Source organism: Nyctereutes procyonoides, unplaced genomic scaffold, assembly GCF_905146905.1.
Source record: "Nyctereutes procyonoides isolate TBG_1078 unplaced genomic scaffold, NYPRO_anot_genome, whole genome shotgun sequence".
In the NCBI taxonomy this organism is placed as follows: domain Eukaryota; kingdom Metazoa; phylum Chordata; class Mammalia; order Carnivora; family Canidae; genus Nyctereutes; species Nyctereutes procyonoides.
The window spans coordinates 5,223,796-5,245,150 of NW_026575148.1; the positions used below are offsets into that span (position 1 = coordinate 5,223,796).

Consider the following 21,355-nt stretch of genomic DNA (forward strand, 5'->3'; position numbering starts at 1 on the left):
GTTATGTTCCAAGTCCCCATTCCTCTGTGTGATTCAGCTTTACAACCAGCTGCCCCCTCTTAACAGCTTTTGACGTCATTCAGGTTTTGCCAAATGTGTGCTACGGCCTCCTACTTTGCTTCTCCAATGCTATTAAAGTCCTACTGCACTGGGTTACATGTGGAAGCTGTCACCAGAAAGGATCCACAATGGGGACTGTCAAGCAAATCAGCCTCCTCAGGTCCGGCTCCTCCGCAGAGGGCTTCCAGTTCTGCTTCTGCATCATCGCTTCACTGTCCCCAGGATACTCTGAACCATCATCGCTGCTGACACAAGATGCAACTGAGATTGGTTGTCCTGACAGAGATTAGTGGGCAGCGATGAATCTTTCACTTGGGGTAGAAATATGATTTTATTTAAGAAAATAACCATACATAATTGGGCCTCTGTCACTTTAAATTTTAATGGTGAAAGTAATGTGGAGGCTTCTGGGACTTTAAATTATGGCTTTCAGAAGCTTCATACTGAATCTTTCAATTATTCTCTATAAGTACTTTCTCAAAGCATGTGCCACCATGACATTGCTATCACAATTCAAATCTAAATTCAAAACTGACTGCAAGGCTATGAGCTATGTGCTGGCGTGCTGGCTGCCTCATTTTATCTTGGAACATCTGACAAGGCGAATCAAGAGGCGCTCCCCCAGAGCCCAGCCAGCTGTTTGCCAAATATTCAAATACCCTGGCATGCAAGAGAAGATGTCCCCACATCAAAATTAGCGAAGGCCCCTCTTCTCCCATTAGTTTCTGGCTCACCTATATCCTTCCACACAGGCCCACCTGACCCACTCAGCAACGTGTTCCCTCTTGCTTGCTCGCTCACCTCTCGGGTTCCACCCCTCCAGCGACTGGACCCAGTGCGTGCTGCAGAGTGGCAGCCAGTTCAGACAACACCATGGGACAGAGTTTTCAAGTCTGTGCTTCCTTGAAGTGGATCTGAAAGAGGGGCTGAGCTGCTGTTTGTGGTGGGAGGCAGACAGAGAGCAAAGCGGTGCGTGTATTTTTACTTAAAATGTGTTCCATTAGGCTGGAGAAAAAGGGGACTGGAAAGACAATAAGAGGGAGGTGAAAAGACTTTCCTCGTTTATACTGATGTCTTCATTTCCTTGTTACATACCTAGTTTGATCATTTTAGTATTTTTATCTTCGTATGAAAAGAAGGGGAAATGCATATTCAATTATTTGTCCGTTTAGCTTTAGACGGCCTCGATTACTGTTAAGTGAGTCCCCTCTCTCAGCAAATGCAATGCCAAATTTACAACTGTAAATAACTAAACCCAGCTGCACTAATGGATCTACAGTCAAAGTCAACCCTCATTTTAGATTTTAAAGGTCCTGAAGCTATCTTCCTCAGCGGGATGACTTAGAACAGATGCAATGGACAGCACATGGGAGTTTAGAAGCAGAAAGCGACAAAGGTGCCATGAGACAACAGCCTCTACCCAAATGGTTAGTCAAATTTCCTGAAGCTGGACACCAAACCCCAGGGTTCCAGCTGAATAAGGGGATCCTGATTCCTTCCAGAAAAGTTGGGTTTTTATTTGTTCATTTCCTGTGATGTGTTTACACTTGGACAGAAGGGGCACAGCAGGGATGCTTTCAGGGCACATTTGCAGGGAAGCCAATCTCACAGGAATCGTGACTGCCAGATGTCAAACCAGTGTGCGCTGCTGAGCATGCTCTAAGCAGGATGCACCAGCACCAAATCATGGTCTGAGGAAACTACTGCCCTGATCTACAGGCTCTCCTGAGATGCAGGGAAAGCCTGGTAGAAATTTATGTCACTTAAAAAATAACCATCATTTTAAAAGCTGATGTGACTATAAAAATTACCTGAGAACCAGATAGGCTGATTACATTCCAGTTCTGCGAATTACAGATATTCATTCCCTCAACCCACATCATCCTAAGGCAAATAGCTTACTTCTGGGAACCATGGGTGGCAAAAGACAAGGAGGCCTGCGTGTGAAGTGGCCACAACAAAGATGTTGACTCTCATCTCTTGAAAACAGGCTCAAAGATTGTTTTGCACTACAATCAGGACAATGGAGCCCAAGCGAGAACCCTTCTCAATGACCATAGACAGAGAAACAAAGTATTTTCAAATCCATTGATTTTAAAGTCCAAAACAGGGGCACCTGGGTGGCTCAGTGGTTGAGCATCTGCCTTCAGCTCAGGTCATGACCTGGGAGTTCTGGGATCAAGCCCCGCATCAGGTTCCTCGCAGGAAGCCTCCTTCTCCGTTTGCCTGTCTCTACCTCTCTCTGTGGGTCTCTCATGACTAAATAAAAATTTTTTTAAATAAAAATGAAGTCCAAAACAGTGCAATTACAAACCCTGTCTGATTTCAATGTTTAAGGCTCATGGAATGTTTCAAACATAAAACAGTTCTACAAAGATCATTCACCCAAACATTTACAGTGCTTCTATAATATGCCTATACTACATTTTGATGAGCCACTTTTGATTAAAGATTCATCCTCATACTACTGGATTTCTCCAAAGAATTTAGTATCATGGCTCACCCCTTCATCTTAAAGTTCCTTCACTTCTGTAAAAGTTCCCTCCCTCTTAAAAAGATAGATCGCTCAGGCTGCTGAGACCTTTTTATTAATTCCTCTCCCTCAGCACTGTCCTCATTTCACTCTAAATCAACAAGGGGTGAAGAATAGTCGATCAAAATCACCTAAGGGACATTTTTCCTTTTTTCAAGTTATATGACACTTTTTACCTCCACTTGAGAATCTTTACCAAATGAACTACTATTTCTAGCTGGGATAAATCATATGCCATAAGAGTTTAAGAATGAAAAAAAAAAAAAGCTAAAGACTGTACTAAATAAACACTTCCTCTTGATCTTACCCACTTCTGTGACTTCAACTACCTATCACCTATGTGCTGATGATTTCAAAAAAGAACATTTTAAGTTCGGACCCACATATAGTTTATAGTTTGTTTAGTAGACTTCTGTTTTAAACGATCTGCGTTAACAAACTCAGTGCAACATCACATCTATTATCTTTTTAATTATCTTTTTTTTTCTATTTCTTAATAGTATCCATTCAGTGGGTACTACACACTTCCCATTCCCACCCCTACATATATCAAATCTGTCACCAGGTCCTTTCTCTTCCAGAACACATCTGAACTCTGTTTACCATGTGGCATATCCTACTTGGACCTCTGCAGTAGCCTCTCCATGCCTCCCAACGGCAACCTCTCTACTTCAAATTATTCTTCACATGCTCCTGATTCATACTTATTAAAGCAGGAAATCCTAGAATGCAGTGCTCACAATATACAAAATGATTTTTCCTAACACAATGTTTTAAGTATTTATAAATTTTAAGTTTTAGAAAAATGGAAGTAACACTCAAACTGTGGTTTTAATATTAAGTTAGCTTTTAAAATAATTTTAGCATAAAACTCAGACAATTTAAATAAAAATCTAATTCAGGGAGCATACATATATTTTTAAAGAAACTGGTACTTTAATCAGTGAAATTTGGGAAGTATGGTCCTACAAAATAGATCTAAACTTCTCAACATGATGTTGTAAATGCTATAAGTTCCTTCACCTTCAGCCACTGCCTCTATCCACGTTCCCTGCACCATTCAGACCCTCCGTATATGAGCTTTGCTGCATAGCAAAAGTAGTAACCTGGTGGCTAAAATGACATTTTATTTAGTTCATAATTATGCAAATAAACTGGGTCATTCTGGATTTCCCGTGGATTCTCTCACATGTCTATGGTCAAATGGTGGATCAGCTGGATGGTCCAAGATGATCTCACTCACATCAGTGAGTGGTCAGCAGACTGCCAGTCAGAGCCTCCGTTTCCTACACGTGGCCACTTTATCCTCCAGCAAGATATCTTGGGCTCGATCACAATATGGTCTCAGGCTTCCAAGCACAGAATCCCTAGTGTGTGTAAGTACTTTTCAAGTCTCTACCAGTTTTACATTTACTAATGTCCATCAGCCAAACTAAGTTACATGGTCAACCAAAAGCAGCGATGGAGAAACAGACTTCATTTCTTAATGGAAGAACCTTCAATATCACATTGCCAGGAGTTGGACATAGAAGAGGGAAAAATTCATGACCATTGATACAATCAACCATTCTTGTCATATCCCAAACATGCCAGGTATATTCACACATGTGCTCATGCTGTTCCCATCACCTGAAATAAATTATCAACCTCCTTCTATCTTTCTGGCAAGTTTTTATTTCTTGTCCTTTGAGGTTCTGCCCAAACACAGCATTTACTGACATCCTTCCTCAAATTAATTATTCCCTCCTATGCTCCCATGATTCCTTGCATATGCCTCTATTATAGCATTCAGGGAATAGTATTAAAATGTGATAATGTCTACCTAAATAGACGGTCTTTGTACCACTAGCCCAGTGACTGGCAAAGACCAGGCAGTCAATAAGTGTTCACTAAATTGAATTTAATTGAATAAATTCAAAACAAAGATTAAAATCTCCTTCAAATAAGCCTACATTTAAACAACTTAAGGTGCAACTATACAAAACTGGCCTTATGAGTTAGTAGAACTAATTAGATCCACCTCATCTAATTTGAAGGGCACCAGGGCAATGCTCCCAGCCAGAAGCATTTTTCTTGTGCAACTGGCACAAAGCCTGAACTTTCAGCATAGATTATTCTAGGTCTTAAAATGTTTTGCTGTAGTGCAAACAACATAGGCTTTGGAGTCTGAAACACTAGGACTCAAAACCTAGCTACTTGTGTGATCCTGACAATTTTTTACATTTCTCTACACCACTCTTTTACATCGTTATCTGTGTTGTAATAAATAAATAATGTAAAGCACCTAGCGCAGTGCCTTCCATACACCTAATACTCATCAAACCCCACAGTCTCCTATAAGACAAGCAAATCACCTCGGGGGGGGGTAACCTCAAGTCTCCTTCATTAACATCTGAGGAAAAGGGGAGAGAGGTAAGAAGAGTGTGAAAGCAAGCAAGGGCTAGTAAATAATTTCACAATGTTACTGAGAGCCAGAACTGTGGTTAGTATTAGTTATATCACTTTTCAAGGACCCAGTCAAGGACTAACAGTTCCTCACTCCCCAAGGTATATAACGACTATCTCAGGTGATACAGGACAGGAATCTCTATTTTGCTGGGCATCAATATGGAATCAACATGTATCCATATACTGGGGAAGAAGCTAGGGAAGAAAAGAGGTTGTTCAAAATGATGTTACCCTGATCCTTTAATGCATTTCTCTCCCTCTTTTAGTTATTACATTTAAAAGGAGTAGCTATAGTAAAGAAGGTTTTTTCTCCCTATCTAAGGATATGATTTTTTAAGTGAGACAAATGAAAAGCATATTATAAACACGCAATTCTAAACTTCAAATTGTATCACTTCTGAAGGAAATGTTGCCACTGAAACCAATATAAAGTGAGTTTCAGACACTCTGAAGTTGTTTCAAAGTGAAGCCAAATTTAATACATTTTAATAAAATCTTTAAACTTCCAAAATCCAAGTAGGAACTTGACTCCTATAAGATGTCTCTATAGGGATCCTTGGGTGGCGCAGCGGTTTCGCGCTTGCCTTTGGCCCAGGGCGCGATCCTAGAGATCCGGGATCGAATCCCACGTCGGGCTCCCAGTGCATGGAGCCTGCTTCTCCCTCTGCCTCTGTCTCTGCCTCTCTCTCTCTCTGTGACTATCATAAATAAATAAATTAAAAAAAATTCTTTAAAAAAAAAAAAAGATGTCTCTACAGTTACCCCTCCTAAGGATGTTCTCATATCTCAATGGCAGCTCTGAAACACTTACATACTTCCTGTTCATAAATCAATCTACATTTCTTGATACCTAAGCCCTGTAAATGAATCTCCATCATTTCCCCTGCAATCTTTCATACCAGCTACGCTGTAAATTTCCTGATACCCAGGATTCTACTTTGTGTATTTTCCTAATCCGCTTCTCCCCACTCCCAGCCCCTGATTATACTCAACAAAGGTTAATTTATGACTGACAAGAAAATTTATAAGCATTTTCTGATGGTAAATTCATTGGTCCATCCAAGTTCAGATCAAGATCTCTAGAGACTTTAAAGATTGAAAAATTATGGTGCCCTCCCCCCCATCCGCCTGTAAATCAAAATGAAAATGATAAACCATAAAGCACAAAACTTACATATAATGTTCAAAATTACATAAGTGTTCAAATTAAAATAGCTTCTGCTGGCAAAATTTTGGGTAAGCTCATCAAAGATTGAACACTTCTCTCATTCTCCCCACCCTGCCGCCAGCATTGTGAGGTGAGTCTGTGTTGGGGAGGAAGGAAGATATGGGGTGGGGGGACACACTGGAGCAAGTATATGTCTCTAATTTCCTGGTGCTTGGTCTGCTATAGAATACTCCAATTCTTGGTCCAATTCATAAAACTGTATCAGAATGTTAATTATGGTAAGTATGCTACAGAATGTAGAAAGAGGAATCAAATGATAGCCTAAATTCATACATACTTTTGCTGTTTCTTGTAAGTACCCAAATTCTATTGCAGGTATGTAGCAGGGCAACTTAACAATATGAATAGAAACCACCTAACATCTTGCCTTGCCTGCTGTTACAACTGTACTGTGGTTATGTATAGAAAAGAAGGTACAATAAATGATTGTCAGCACAGTTCTCAGAAGCAAAAGTTTTTGCATTTTATTTCATTAGACTTCAACATTTGATAAAAGTAATAAGCACCAAATTATATTTGGATAAAACTTCCATAAATAATGTTTTCACAGCAGTCACAAAGTCTAGAATGCAGATGCTAATTACAGCGCCAAATCAAAACTACCACAGTTGCAATTAAAACTAAGATATTTTCACTTTATGATTGTCATATTCATAGTAACAAATATTGGTTAATATTTCCATTAAATTTGAATACTCTATGCTTAGATATAATTATTTCAGCTGATTTGTTTCCACTTTTATATTGTAAAACCTTAGTGTGTTCCATATGAGCTGAATGTGGAATTTGATTATTTTAGTACACCCAGGTAGACCTTTTGCCTTTTGATGAAAAATGTTTGGATACCTAAGAAAACAGCATAGAGAAATAAGAAAGTTCTTGTCATTATAAAGGTCCTTTACATACAGGTACTTTAAAACACTAAATTTTTCAAGACCTGTGCTGATAGTGAAGTATTAGAACCCACATTTAGGAATGCAACTGAATAATCCAGTTAATCGTTATGTGATCAGATCTCATTGGTTCTGAGATGTGTCCAATTTAAAAAAAAAAGTCTCTTGGTGACTTCGTTCTAGAAGTAGAGGATGTATTACATCCATTAATAGCAAGCCAAGGACTACTTGAATAAATAATATTACAGGTCTGTAGAATGACTGATGGTCTTTGCAAAGGTCCAGACTGGTTTCATCTTTCTTGAGATTTTATCACTGATTTGTTCTTAGTCATGTGCAGTTACTAAGGGCAGCAGTGGTAACAAGTGTTTGACATATGATGTTGGGCCACTTTTGTCAGACTGCATTTATTTTAAGCTATACTCATACTTGGTACATGTGTATGTTCTTGGGCTTTAGTTTTTTCTTATTTCCAGCAACGGGTCAAACAAATATTATAATAACACTACTCTCTAAAGCTCTACAAAAATAATGTATCTGCTTCCTTGCAAAGATGCCTTTACCTTGCAGATAAAATAAGTGACTGTACAACAAGCACCTAATATAAGGACTTACTCTTTGTTCATTGCCTTATTTGCACAGCTCACAACATATCCCTTACCTTTTAGCATATATTATTCATCTCAATTCAATCCATCCTTTACAATCTGCAGCAAGCCACAGAAGGTCTCTGTTAGTTGAAAGGAAATTTCAAGGGGGGTGTGTGGAAAAACATATTTAATTTATGCTACTGAGAAGGGACTGTTCTAAATGGTTTCTGCGCACTTTTGCATCTTCTTACACACTACAAATCAGCTCAGATATCTTAATCAGTGGCTAGAAACATATCCTTATCAGTAACATATTCATGAAAGATGGTATGTGTATGAGCTGCAAAATGTTTGGCAGAGACCCAGGAATAAAAAAGAAAGAAAGAATATGGTAAAGAGTTGATGGAATAGCTTTGTGTTTCAACCCTATTCATTTTGGAAATTTTCTATCATCTGTTTCTTCTATTTGGAAGGATAATAGACACACCAAAAGAATGTCAGCCTTCTGTGGATTAGATTTCACCTATATATTGATAAATTAACTCTACAATGATCCAGGATAGAAACATATCGATACACAGTGGTGAATATAAGAACATACATACATTCTTGCGTGTCTTTCTAAATTTTCCTATTCATGATATTACCTTATGCAAAGTTCAGCACTTTTCTGTTTTGACAATCTAAGCACTGTCTAAACATTATTTCACAAAATCAAGAGTAGTTCTTGACAATTAATTTCTGCAGTCAATGGTCTTCACAAACTGGGCAACTCCCCTTGGAACTTAGGAGCCACAACAGCAGACTGTGTGCGTTAAAGAGCAAGACAATTCATTAGCCGATTCTGCAGTAACTCAAAGTGGCGGGGGATGTCAGCCCCTGCTCTGGCGCTTCAATACTAATGAGAGTCATTGCATATTCATAACCCCAAATACAGTCAGCTTCTTGTAAAAACTTTTGTCACCCAGGCTTCATGGCAAGAGCAAAGCACTGCACAATTCGTGTCGTGGCACTTCCGCCAAGTGAGTGCAAGAGCAAGATTGATTGTTTTGCAACGTAGCCTGACGGAGAACTAAAAGATGCTGCCCCAAGGGTCCTAAAATTCTGCTTAGTTTGATTGCAAAGCCCTCAAATAATCAAAGAGACAAAAAAGGAAGCAGTGGTGGTGAACGTATATGTCTCTATATACAAGTACCCACATATATGGCATACACAAAAAAAAAATATGTAAAAGAATACCTCAAACAAGGAATCTGGCTTATTGAGAGTTCAGAGTAATTACCTGTTAGGAATGTAAAACCACTCACATCAATTCTTACCATGTTGAAAAAAGGATGGTGTGCCCCAGTAAACTTGTTCTTGAGTTACAGAAACACCATGGCATATCTTAATAGAAACAGATTTCTAAAACTGTCTGAAGTTTCCCATCATTATCAATACCAAAGCTTCATGAACTGAACCTGTCAGCTCTGCCAAATGTAGAGCAACCTGGAATCCAATTCCTCAGGCAGCTTTTTAAGTTGTTGTCAGTGCCTCCATTGCTTTATCACCGTCATCATTATGATTAGTTTCCAGAATTGAGCCATTCAGTGTGCTTGCCAGGAAATCCTAAGGGGCCAGCAAAACACCGTATGACCCCAAAATACCTGTCTGTTTAGGGTAGCTACCAGCATCCCCTGGAGTCAGAGAAAGGAAATGTACGTCTCAGCACCCACTTTGAAAAAGCCTTGAGCATTTTTTTCACTAGTGATGTCTTCAACTCGAATGCCAGCACACTTCCACATTTTTCTGATAGGCATACAGTCTATAAACTACACATAAAAATTAAATAAAACAGGACAGTGAAAGAAAAGTTTCTAAATTTGATCACTCTTGAGTTGTTAAAAGTTATTTCCAGATGCATAATGTGTATAAATATCTGCATAGCTAAAGACAAATCAGGAATATTGGGAAGATGGTGGGGGATAGATGATGAGGTGTTGTGGGGGAAGGGGCTCACCAAACTGCTTTACATCTCAGTCACAGACACACAAGCTTCGAAAATAGAAGGATTTGTGTTTATGATTGATTGAGGTAACTGATTATCCACAGATATTTTAAGTGTTGAGACATTAAATTGTCAGCTCTATCAGTTTGATTGCAGTAAAACATGAAAACATTGACTTTTGTCTAGTTAGAGAAATTTATTTTTCCCAGAATGACAATCCTTTAAGTAGAAGCCAGGCAGCTTGCCAGCTTTCCATGTCATACACTGAAGTTTGCAAATGCAACCCATATTTTCAAGTGTTTTTCAAGGTTCAATGAATGGTGCATAGGTCTTTTGCAAATAGTCTTGTAATAAACAGATTCCTGCAGTATGCTTCATTCTTTAAGCCTGAGAAAAGTATTTACTCATTTTGAAGGAAAAAAAAAACATTTTTGTATTCATGTTACCAGTGCTCTTCAGTTATTTAAAGTATCTCTCAAAAATAAAATAAACCTCTTTGGACCACCATGCTGTGAACAAGTTTGATTAATATGTTTTATAAGCCTTAAATAAATGCTCATCATAAGTGTCAGTTAGCTGACAGCTTTCAAAAGTCTTTGTTCCCAGAATGAGTAATTTGTCTGATCTTTAAGATACCATATTCCAGCTGAAAAGATATAACAATCAAGTAAATTCTACTAAAATTTGATTGCTATTAAATCAGCCTTATATTCTGAGTCCTTGCATGTACTATATGTATGCATACTATTTTACAAAATAAAAATACTATATCTTACTTGTTATAATTACTTGTCAGAATAATGCTTTTTGTTGTGCTTTTCATTGGCCAGTATTGTGGTTCCAGTGTTTAAAATCTAGTCCATTAAATATTACTCAGCCATTAGAAACGACGAATACCCACCATTTGTTTCGACGTGGATAGAACTAAAGGGTATTATGCGGAGTGAAGTAAGTCAAGTGGAGAAGGACAAACATTATATGGTTTCACTCATACAGGGAATATAAGAAATAGTGAAAGGGATTAAAGGGGAAAGGAGAGAAAATGAGTAGGAAGTATCAGAGAGGGTAACAAACCATGAGACCCCTAACTCTGGGAAACAAACAAGGGGTAGTGGAAGGGGAGGTCGGGCGGGGGATGGGATAAGTGGGTGACAGGCACTGAGGGGGGCACTTGATGGGATGAGCACTAAGTGTTATGCTATATGTTGGCAAATTGAACTCCAATAAAAAAATACAAGAAATAATAAAATCTAGTCCATTAAAAGAATAAAAAATGTTAGATACACTCAATCTTTTTTTTTTTTCCAGTTTTTCATTTAAACTCAATTTAGTTAACATATAATGTATTGTTAGTTTCAGGGGTAGAATTTAGTGATTCATCAGTTCCATATAACACCCATTACTCCTTACATCAAGTGCCCTCCTTAATGCCCATCACTCAATTACCCCACTCAGCTCCCCTCCAGAAACCCTCAGTTTGTTTCCTATAGTTAAGAGTCTCTTATGGCTTGCCTTCCTCTCTTTTTTAATCTTATTTTTCCTTTCTTTCCCCTATGTTCACCTGTTTTTTTTCTTAAATTCCACATATGAGTGAAATCATATGGTATTTGTCTTTCTCTGATTTATTTCACTTAGCATAATACCCTCTAGTTCCATCCATGTCATTGTAAATGGCAGGATTTCATTCTTTTTGATGACTGAGTAATATTCCATTGTATATACATACCACATTTTCTTTATCCATTCATCTGTCAATGGACATCTGGGCTTTTTACATATTTTGGCTATTGTGGACATTGCTGCAATAAACATCAGAGTGCTTGTGATCCTTTGAATCACTATTTTTGTATCCTTTGAATAAATACCTAGTGGTGCAATTGCTGAGTCATAGTTCTATTTTTAACTTTTTGAGGAACCTCTCGAGACATTGTTTTCCAGAGTGGCTGCACCAGTCTGCATTCCCATCAACAGCATAAGGTTCCCCTTTCTCTGCATTCTCGACAATACCTGCTGTTTCCTGAATTGTTCGTTTTAGCCATTCTGACCAGTGTGAGGTGGTATTTTATTGTGGTTTTGATTTATATTTCCTTGATGCCAAGTAATACTGAGTATTTTTTCATGTGTTTGTTAGTCATTTGTTTGTCTTATTGGAGAAATGTCTCTTCATGTCTTCTGCCCATTTCTTGACAGTCAATCCTTTTAATAATATATGTGACTGGGAAATCATCACAGGCCTAATGATTTAAATTAAAACACACATCAAAAGACAGATGTGATCATTAATTCTACTAAAACACCAACATTTCTAGATTTCTTGCATATTTTCCAAGTTTTATAAGTTATTATTAAAATACAAAATGTTCTAAAGGTCAGAAACACCTGCCCTTCCATGCCTGAACTCTGCAGACAGCAAAAGAGAAGACCTGGAACAGAGGGTACCTGCACAGCTATCCAAGCCTACACCAACTAGACTAACTTCTTCCTGACTCTTAGCCAACCACCTAGTATTCTAGAGCACTACATTTGGCTGTTCCTCTTATTATATCTTAGAAAGTAATAACTGTTATAAGTGGTCATTAAATTATCTATTCTTCTACTCCTTTATTCCAACCACAACTGATATTTCACTCTTTTTCTGTGGCAGAACTTTAAGAAGTACCATGTTTATACAATGCCTATAGTTTCTTGTGTCAACATGCTTTCCTTGACTTAGTTGTACCTACTTTCATACCATGCCCACAAAGATTAAAATTACAGATCATTTTCCATTTAACATCTTTTTAATTTTTCCTAATCTTAGAGAAAGGCTCATTTTTATAACAATAGTTCTTTTTACTCCTATATCACCTTTGTCCATAAGAAGACATTATTCATTTTGTTGTTTTCCAAACTGACCAAAAGCTACGGGTTCTGTACATATGATAATTTGCATATTGTAAGCATTTCAGCTCTTCTTCCTTTTGATATATCCATTATTAAACTTTTAATGAAGTTTATTTTCATTCTTTAGCTGTTCTCTATGCCATAGCTACCCTTTATAATTTCTAATATGTTGTGGAAGTTTTGAAACAATGATCTTTCTGTCCTATATACAAATTTCCTCACTTCTGTTATATCTCATAATTATTTTATTATCTATTGGTTGCCAGCCACATTTATTCTGATGAAAAGAATGTTCAGGCTATAAGCAAATATTGCCTTCCTGTGACTAAGCTTGAGATGTGTGATTAGTCTCACATCTGTCTTTTCTTTTTGATTCATGGCACTCAATAAAGAGGCCTCTTTTTTTTAAATGCCTGATGTTCAGATTTAACTCATGTAAACTATGTTGACTGGGCTGGAGAAAATTCAGATGATCTTTATCCTGGCTTTTTGTCTGGTTTAACTTCTCTTCTTCATGACTTAGCTTAGATTTTATCTCTTCTAGGAAGCCTTCGCTAATTCCCAAAAAGTAGGATTACATGTCTTCTCTGTGTGCTTACTCATGTTTTAGCATTTAATACACAGTACTTAAATTATTTATCTCTTTATCTTTACATATTTCTTTATCTCTTTACATATTTCTTTATCTCTCCAACTAGATGGCAATCTCCTTGAAGATAGTGTGTCAAACTCATTATATTCTTAATGGTGGCCTCATGCCTGGCACATGGTAAGTACCAAATAATTTGTTTGGCATAAATGAATAAATAATGAGATCAGGCTTTTAAAAATCAGAAAAAGAATCACAGTGTTTTAAAAAAAAGGACAGGAATTTAGATTGTAGAGCTTTTCTTATCTCCTACCACATACTCATACACACTGCCCTCCCATTCCTAGGTTTACATTTTCAGGACTATCAGAAGTTTTGATGAGAAAAGAGAAATGCATTTTTTCCTAAAGACCTGTTTATGTAAGGTGGAGTTTAATATAATCGTTTTTTTTCAGGACCAGGAGCACTAAGACGATGAAGGTAGGATGACAGCTAAGCTGGATAAATTCTTCATCAACTTTTTAGGATCAAATATCCTCATCATTACTCACTATCCTCTCCAAAGGACTGAGGTATTTCTAGTCTCTGGTTCTGAATTTTAAGAAGAGAAACTTAGAATGCTTTTTTCTAAGACCTTACCCAGAACAGCCAGTGTAGCCATCCAACAAAGTAAAAAAGGAGAGACCTTTAAGGCAACTGGTACACCATGGCAGATTTCAAGAATGCCTATGATCCCAGCAATAATGATAGCTGAGGGAGAAACTGAGGACATGGAAATTAGTTATACCAATTTAAATTTTCAGAGTTTTCTTGGCCAATATCTGAACTATCAGCTATAAAATTATTTCCAATAAAATCACCGCTGCTGAACTTTATATTTTGCTCTAAAACTTTATATTTTGCTCTTTCATATTTTACTCTAAATACTCTGGTTCTTTTGGAGTAGAGTATATAAAGCAAAATTCTTAAAACTCACCGAGTGTTTTTCCTTTATATAAAGAATAGCATCACATTTGGAGATAAATCTGGGTTTCAATAATGACTATGCAACTCACTATGTGAGCTTGAAGTAATAATTTAAAATCTTCTCATCCAGGTGGCTCAGTTGGTTAAGCATCTACCTTCGGCTCGGGTCATTGTCCCAAGGTCCCAAGACTGAATCCCACGGTGGGCTCCCTGCTCAGCGGGAAGCTTGCTTCTCTCTCTCACCCTACCATTCCCCCTGCTCGTGCTCATTCTCTCACTCTCTCAAATTAACAAATAAATACTTTAAAACCTCTGAGCCTCAGCTTTTCTGTGAGGATTAAACAATGCAGTGTGCCTTTAACATTACCCACTATGCTGTTATTGCTCAACAAATAGTAGTGATAACTTTTGTAAGGTTCTTTATAACAGAGGTTAGCAAACTAGAGCCTGCAGGACAAATCTGCTCACACATGTTTTTATAAATAGTTCTACTGGAACATAGCCACAATCCTATATTTATGTATTGCCTATGACTACTCCTGCATTATAATGATAGGGTTACAACAGAGACCGTATATCCCACAAAACCTAAAATATTCACTATCTGGCCCTTTACAGAAAAAAAATTGCTGACCCCTACCTATAATAGAGATTTAACTACAACTTCTAAAATAAAACATTATCTCCTTTTAGGAGATTAATAAGCCTCCTTGGCTTTCCATTTGTAGGGTCTAAAGTCACCCGACAAGATAGACTAAAATTATTTTCATGGGGTGAAAAAATATTAAGAACATTTTAATGGTTTTCAGTATACTTAAAACTTATTAAATGCAGTATATTGAGTTTCACAAAAAAAATGACTAACCTCATGACTCTCTTCATCTACTCTCAATAGTGACTGGGCATGGCTAAAAAAAAAATGATAGAGATAGCTAAGCAAAATAATATGTGCCTTGGTGCTTCAGTTGGTTAAAATGCCCAAGTCCTGACTTTGGCTCAGATCATGATCTCAGGGTCATAGATCAAGCCTCATGGTTGTCTCCAAGCTAGGGGTGGAGCTTGCTTAAGATTCTCTCTCTCACTCTCCTTCTGCCCTTTCCCTAGCTGTCACAAAACTCAACTCTTCATAACGACCGACAGCTTAAGTATACTACTTGCACAGCTCTATTCTAGCCTTACAGGAAGACAGATGTATTTAACCTGGGTTCTCCAGGAAAACAGAACCAATAAATGAGGGAAAAAAAGATTTAAGATAATGAATTGGCTCATGTCATTATAGAAGGTGAAAGGTCCCAAGATCTGTAGTCAGTAAGCTACAGACTCAGAAGAGCCAACAGTGTAGTTCCAGGCCAAGTCCAAAGGCCTAAGAACCAGAAGGGCCAATGGTATAAGTTCTAGTCTAAAAGCTAGCAGGTTTGAGATCCAAGAAGAGAGCCAAATTCATAGAGTCAGTCTCAAAAGGAAAAAAATCTAGGTGGCAGCTTAAGCATTCAGGCAGCAGGAGCTCCTTCTTACACAGTTTTTTTTGTTCTAGTCATATCTTCAACTGATTAGATGAGGCCCACTCAAATTAGGGAGAGCAATCTTTTTTTTCTTATTCAAGTATAATTACCATACCGTATTATGCCAGTTTCAGGTGTACAATATAGTGTTCCAACAATTCTACACATTACTCAGTGCTCATCAAGATAAGTGTACTCTTAAATCCTGTTTCTCTATTTCACCCATACCTCCACCCACCTCTCCTCTGGCAACCACATTTGTTCTCTGTATTTAGGAGTCTGCATTGCCTTTGTTTTATTTGTTCATTCCTTTGTTCTGTTTCTTAAATTCCACATGAGTGAAAGCATATGGTGTTTTGTCTTTCTCTGACTTATCTTACTTAGCATTATACCTTCTAGATCCATCCATGTTGCTACAAATGGCAAGATTTAACTTTATGGCTAATATTCCATCCTATATTTATATATCACATCTTCTTTATACATTTATCTGTCAATGAAAACTTGAGTTGCTTCTCTATATTGGTTATTGTAAATAATGTTGCAATAAATATAGGGGTGCATATATCTTTTCAAATTAATGTTTTTATATTTTGGGGGTAAATATCTGGTGTAGGATTAGTGGATCATATGGTAATTTTTAAAAAAATTTTTGAGGAACCTCCATACTGTTTCCACAGTAGTTGTACCAGTTTCCAGTCCATGAGGATTCCTTTTTCTCCACAAATTCGCCAACACTTCTTCTTTCTTGTGTCTCTGATTTTAGCCTTTTGGGGTTTTTTTTAAGACTGACTGATTGATTTGACACAGAGAGAAAGAGAGCAAGCATGCACATGCACAAGCAGGGGGAGCAGCAGAAAAAAAGGGAAAGCAGACACCCACTGAGCAAGAAGCCCAATGCAAGACTTGATCCCAAAACCCTGGAATCATGATCTGAGCTGAAGCCAGACACTAACCAATTGAGTCACCTAGGCACCCCTGATTTTAGCCTTTCTGACAGGTGTGAAATTATATCTTATTCTGGTTTTGACTTGCAATTCCCTAATGATTAGTGATGATAAGCATCTTTTCACACTGCTGACTAGTCTGTTGACCATCTGTATGTCTTCTTTGGAGAAACATCTGTTCATGGATTCTGCCTTTTTTTTTTAAGATTCATTAATTTATTAGAGAGAGAAAGAGCACATGAGCAGAGAGAGTGGCAGTGGGAGAGAGAATCACAAGCAGAATCACCACTGAGTGATGTAAGGCTCAAACCCACAACCCTGAGATCTTGACCTGAGCCACCCAGATGCCCCACCCTCTGCCCATTTTTATTGGCTTATTTGGTTTTGGGGTGTTGAGTTGTAGAAGTTCTTTAAATATTTTGGATACTAAGACTTTATTGGATATGTCATTTATTTACAAATATCTTCTCCAATTCAGTAGCTTGTCTTTTAGTTTTCTTGACTGTTTCCTTTGTTCTGCAGAAGCTTATTATTTTGATGTAGTCCCAACAGTTTATTTTTGCTTTTCTTTATCTTACCTCAGGAGACATAACTAGAAAAATGATGCTACAGACAATGCCAGAGAAATTACTGCCTAAGCTCATTTCTAGGATTTTACAGTTTTCAGGTCTTATACTTAGGTCTTTAATTCTTTTTGAGTTTATTTTCTTGTGTATGGTGTAATACAGTGGTCCAATTTCATTCTTTTGTATGCAGCTGTCCAGTTTTCTCAACACCATCTGTTAGATACAATTGTTTGCCCACTGCATATTCTCGCCTCCTTTGTCATAGATAAATTGATCATAGAATCATGGGTTTCTGGATTCTATTCTGCTCCATTGATCCAGGTGTCTATTTTTGTGCCAGTACCATACTGTTTCCTTTTTTTCTTAAGATTTTATTTATTTATTTGAGAGAGAGAGAGAGAGAGAGAGAGCGCACAAGCATAAAGGAGTGGGGGGGCAGAGGGAGAGGGAGAAGATTCCATATTGAGCAGGAAGCCTGACATGAGGCTTGATCCCAGGACCATGAAATCATGACCTGAGTCAAAGGCAAGCTTAACCAGCTGAGGCACCCAGGTGCCCCACCATACTATTTTGATTATTATAGCTTTTTAGTGTATCTTGAAATCTGGAATGTGGTCCCTCCAACTTTAATCCTCTTTCTCAAGGAAAAAGGCTATTCAGGATCTTTTGTGGTTCCACACAAATATTAGGAGAATGGAATATCATTCTATTTGTGTCATCTTCAATTTCTTTCATCAATATTTTATACTTTTCAGAGTACAGATGTTTCACCTCTGTGGTTAAAATTATTCCTAGATATTTTATTATTTTTGGTGCAGTTATAACTGGGATTGCTTTCTTAATCTTTCTGTTAATACATTATTAGTGTATAAAATGCAAAAGATTTCTATATATTAATTTGTATTCCACTGCTTGACTGAATTCATTTATCATTTCTAGCAGTTAGTTGGTAGAGTCTTCATGGTTTTCTACAATAGTATCATGTCATCTGTATATAGTGACAGTTTTACCAAACTGCATGCCTTTTATTACTTTTTTCTCATCTGATCACTGTGGCTAGGACTTCCAGGACTCTACTGAATAAAAGTGGTGTAAGGAGATATCTGTGACCTTAGAGGAAAAGCTCTTTGTTTTTCATCACTGAGTATAATACTAATTGTGACTTTTTCATATGTGCCCTTGATTATGTTGATATATGTTCCCTCCAAACCTACTTCGTTGAGAGTTTTTATGAACTTTGTCAAGTGCTTTTTCTGCTTCTATTGATATGATATTATTTTTATTCTTTCTCCTATTGATGTAATATGTCACAATGATCGATTTGTGAATATCGAACCATGCCTTTATCTCTAGAATAAATCCCACCTGATTGTTGTGATTTTTTTTTTGTGAATGATTTTTAATGGATTATTGTACTTGGTTTACTCATATTTTGATTTTTGCATCTATGTTCATTAGAGAGATTAGCCTAAGTTTTGTTTTGGTTTTTTGTGGTGTCTTTATCTGGCTTTGATATCAGGGTAATGCTGGCCTCACAGAAGAAATCTGGAAGCTTTCCTTCCTCTTTTACTGTTGGTAATAGTTTGAGAAGGACAGGTATTAACTCTCCTTTAAATGTTTGAATGAGGGGATCCCTGGGTGGCGCAGTGGTTTGGCGCCTGCCTTTGGCCCAGGGCGTGGTCCTGGAGACCCGGGATCGAATCCCACGTCGGGCTCCCGGTGCATGGAGCCTGCTTCTCCCTCTGCCTGTGTCTCTGCCTCTCCCTCTCTCTCTGTGACTATCATAAATAAATAAAAAAATTTAAAAAAAAAGTTTGAGTGAATTCACCTACATAGTCATCTGATCCTGGACTTTCATTTGCTGGGAGTTTTTTGATTACTGATTCAATTCCTATGCTAATGATCAGTGTGTTCAAATTTTCTATTTTTTCCTGATTCAGTTTTGGAAGATGCCTCTAGGAATTCATCCATTTCTTCTAGGTTGCCCAATTTGTTTGGTATACAATTTTTCTTAACATTCTCTTATAATCCTCTATATTTTTCAGTAGTGTCAGTTGTTATTTGTCTTCCTTCATTTCTCATTTGAGTCCTTTCTTCTTCTTCTTCCCCTCTTCTCTCCTTCTCCTTCTCCTTCATGACTGGCAGAAGGTTGATGAACCTTGTTATTCTTAAAAAAAACTAAACAAGACAAAACAAAAAACAGACAGCAATCTTCTTTACCCAGTCTAACAATTCAAATGTTAATCTCATCCCAAAAATACCTTCATAGACACACCTAGAATAACGTTTGACCAAATATTTGGGCACCTTGTGACCCAGTCAAGTTGAGCCATAAAATTAACTGTCACAGCAGGCAGCTTGAGAACAAACACTTCTACCAAGTAGAAAATATAAGACCCTCATATTCACAAATATATTCTGCAAGAGGAAGACATAGACATGGCCAACATGCAATGAGAAAATGCTCTGCATCACTTGCCATCAGGGAAATACAAATCAAAACCACAATGAGATACCACCTCACACCAGTGAGAATGGGGAAAATTAACAAGGCAGGAAACAACAAATGTTGGAGAGGATGCGGAGAAAAGGGAACACTCTTACCCTGTTGGTGGGAATGTGAACTGGTGCAGCCACTCTGGAAAACTGTGTGGAGGTTCCTCAAAGAGTTAAAAATAGACCTGCCCTACGACCCAGCAATTGCACTGTTAGGGATTTACCCCAAAGATTCAGATGCAATGAAACGCCGGGACACCTGCACCCCAATGTTTCTAGCAGCCATGTCCACAATAGCCAAACTGTGGAAGGAGCCTCGGTGCCCATCGAAAGATGAATGGATAAAGAAGATGTGGTTTATGTATACAATGGAATATTCCTCAACCATTAGAAATGACAAATACCCACGATTTGCTTCAATGTGGATGGAACTGGAGGGTATTATGCTGAGTGAAGTAAGTCAATCGGAGAAGGACAAACAGTGTATGTTCTCATTCATTTGGGGAATATGAATAATAGTGAAAGGGAATATAAGGGAAGGGAGAAGAAATGTGTGAGAAATATCAGAAAGGGAGACAGAACATAAAGACTTCTAACTCTGGGAAATGAACTAGGGGTGGTGGAAGGGGAGGAGGGTGGGGGGTGGGGGTGAATGGGTGACGGGCACTGAGGGGGGCACTTGACGGGATAAGCACTGGGTGTTATTCTGTATGTTGGTAAATTGAACACCAATAAAAATTAATTTATTAAAAATATATATATATTCTGCAAAAACTTTTTTATTGCTGCTACATAAATGGATACAAAAACTAGGATTTTAAAAACTACTTATATAAAATATCTAAGGGAGCAATTCTACATGCTAGAAAACTAGGGATTCAATATAAGAATTAGTACTTCCTGAAAGTATAATATATAAACAAGCATATTCATAACAGACAGTAAAATTTACCCAAGTCTTCTTGAAAATAATGGGTTATTTTAAAGCTAGATTACCCTCATTCCTTGTAAGCATCATAAAGTAGACCATACCAAAAGCTCTCATTAAATCTGAACAAGTTTACCAAAATATTCTCCTTCTTTCAACTAACACTCCAAATGTCTGATATAACTGTTAAGCCTAGTTACAGCTACAACATAGATAACTGTATCTTTCTCCTTTGTCATTATAATAACTCAGTAGGAAAATGTGTCTTAACCTTGTAAAATACTAACACCAAACCATTCATTAACTATATTTTCCTAATGGTCACCTCCTAATGTGTTTATTAAACCTAACATTTCTTCACCTGTACTTGAGAGAGATAATAAGGTACTATAATTATTGAAACTAATCAATTAAGACAATTTATTATAAATCTCACTTTATAACAATTTTATTGTAAATCTTATACTCTATAAGAAGCAAGAGCAAGTGTTTCTACAGAATTACAATATTTCCTGCACTACTGCTTTGAATCAAGCAGAGTAAATACAACCTAAGAAATTCTATTTCCAGAGGCCTGCTGGCATTACTGATTATTGTTTTGCATAAACAAAGAGATACCTATTAGAGCTGTGTACTAAGACCAAATATCAAACTGCTAAAGTAAGAGGCACCTAAAGGACACAACTTTTTAAAGACGTTCTCTGTTCATCAGCAAAATTAAAGACAAAAATATCATGTC

At 37.4% G+C, this 21,355-nt stretch overlaps 1 long non-coding RNA gene across 1 annotated transcript in view; it reads right to left on the reverse strand.

Moving 5' to 3' along the window:
* The window catches only part of LOC129501678 (uncharacterized), a 141,242-nt gene that overhangs the window by 12,395 nt on the left and 107,492 nt on the right, over positions 1-21,355 (reverse strand). The window lies entirely within an intron of this gene.